Below are 2,375 nucleotides of genomic sequence, written 5' to 3'. Positions count from 1 at the left end.
AGCCTCGGAGGCAGCACAGGAAGCAGTCTGGATGAAGGAGTTCATTACCGACCTAGGGGTGATTCCCAATGCGTCGGGCCCGATGACTCTCTTCTGTGACAACACTGGAGCTATTGCCCTTGCGAAGGAGCCCAGGTTTCACAGGAAGACCAGGCATATCAAGCGTCGCTTCAACTCCATTCGTGAAAGTGTTCAAAATGGAGACATAGATATTTGTAAAGTACATACGGACCTGAATGTAGCAGATCCGTTGACTAAACCTCTCCCTAGGGCAAAACATGATCAACACCAGGACGCAATGGGTGTTCGATTCATCACAATGTAACTAGATTATTGACTCTAGTGCAAGTGGGAGACTCTTGGAAATATGCCCTAGAGGCAATAATAAATGGTTATTATTATATTTCTTTGTTCGTGATAATCGTCTATTGTTCATGCTATAATTGTATTGTCCGGAAATCGTAATACATGTGTGAATACATAGACCACAATGTGTCCCTAGTAAGCCTCTAGTTGACTAGCTCGTTGATCAACAGATAGTCATGGTTTCCTGACTATGGACATTGGATGTCATTGATAACGGGATCACATCATTAGGAGAATGATGTGATGGACAAGACCCAATCCTAAGCATAGCATAAAAGATCGTGTAGTTTCGTTTGCTAGAGCTTTTCCAATGTCAAGTATCTTTTCCTTAGACCATGAGATCGTGCAACTCCCGGATACCGTAGGAGTGCTTTGGGTGTGCCAAACGTCACAACGTAACTGGGTGACTATAAAGGTGCACTACGGGTATCTCCGAAAGTGTCTGTTGGGTTGGCACGGATCGAGACTGGGATTTGTCACTCCGTGTGACGGAGAGGTATCTCTGGGCCCACTCGGTAATGCATCATCATAATGAGCTCAATGTGATTAAGGCGTTAGTCACGGGATCATGCATTGCGGTACGAGTAAAGAGACTTGCCGGTAACGAGATTGAACAAGGTATTGGGATACCGACGATCGAATCTCGGGCAAGTAACATACCGATTGACAAAGGGAATTGTATACGGGATTGATTGAATCCTCGACATCGTGGTTCATCCGATGAGATCATCGTAGAACATGTGGGAGGCAACATGGGTATCCAGATCCCGCTGTTGGTTATTGACCGGAGAGGCGTCTCGGTCATGTCTGCATGTCTCCCGAACCCGTAGGGTCTACACACTTAAGGTTCGGTGACGCTAGGGTTGTAGAGATATATGTATGCGGAAACCCGAAAGTTGTTCGGAGTCCCGGATGAGATCCCGGACGTCACGAGAGGTTCCGGAATGGTCCGGAGGTGAAGAATTATATATAGGAAGTCAAGTTTCAGCCACCGGGAAAGTTTCGGGGGTTACCGGTATTGTACCGGGACCACCGGAAGGGTCCCGGGGGTCCACCGGGTGGGGCCACCTATCCCGGAGGGCCCCGTGGGCTGAAAGTGGAAGGGAACCAGCCCTTAGTGGGCTGGGGCGCCCCCCTTGGGCCTCCCCCCATGCGCCTAGGGTTGGGAACCCTAGGGGGAGCTTCCCCCTTGCCTTGGGGGGCAAGGCACCCTTTCCCCCCCTTTGGCCGCCGCCCCCCCTTGGAGATCCCATCTCCCTGGGCCGGCGCCCCCCCAGGGGGCCTATATAAAGGGGGGGAGGGAGGGCAGCAACACACAGCCTTGGGCGCCTCCCTCCTCCCCTGCAACACCTCTCTCTCTCTCTCTCGCAGAAGCTTGGCAAAGCCCTGCCGAGACCCACTACATCCACCACCACGCCGTCGTGCTGCTGGATCTCCATCAACCTCTCCTTCCCCCTTGCTGGATCAAGAAGGAGGAGACGTCGCTGCACCGTACGTGTGTTGAACGCGGAGGTGCCGTCCGTTCGGCACTCGGTCATCGGTGATTTGGATCACGGCGAGTACGACTCCGTCATCCACGTTCATTGGAACGCTTCCGCTCGCGATCTACAAGGGTATGTAGATGCACTCCTTTCCCCTCGTTGCTAGTAGACTCCATAGATGCATCTTGGTGAGCGTAGAAATTTTTTAAATTATGCTACGATTCCCAACACTTTCAGCCTCTCGCTCCACGTTACGAGACGCGGTCTTTATTGGCACATCTTGTCAAAGCAGAGATCGTGCCCACCTATCACGGGATTCTTATCAGTATGGGCGTGGGTAATCCAACCGTGTCGTTTGCACGATCCCTTGGGAATAGGCGTGTTTTAAGGCCCGTGAGGAGGCGTTCGATATTCATCGCCTTTATAAAGGGGTACAGACCCGTCTTTCTTCCCCACGCCTACCTCTTCCTCTGCCTTTCCAGCCTCAAGCTCCACTGCCCAGGTCTCGATTTCTTTCATTGCCACAGG

This window comes from Aegilops tauschii, chromosome 7 (assembly GCF_002575655.3).
Source record: "Aegilops tauschii subsp. strangulata cultivar AL8/78 chromosome 7, Aet v6.0, whole genome shotgun sequence".
NCBI lineage: Eukaryota > Viridiplantae > Streptophyta > Magnoliopsida > Poales > Poaceae > Aegilops > Aegilops tauschii.
The sequence above is the reverse complement of the archived record's forward strand: the minus strand, read 5'-3'. Positions refer to the sequence as shown.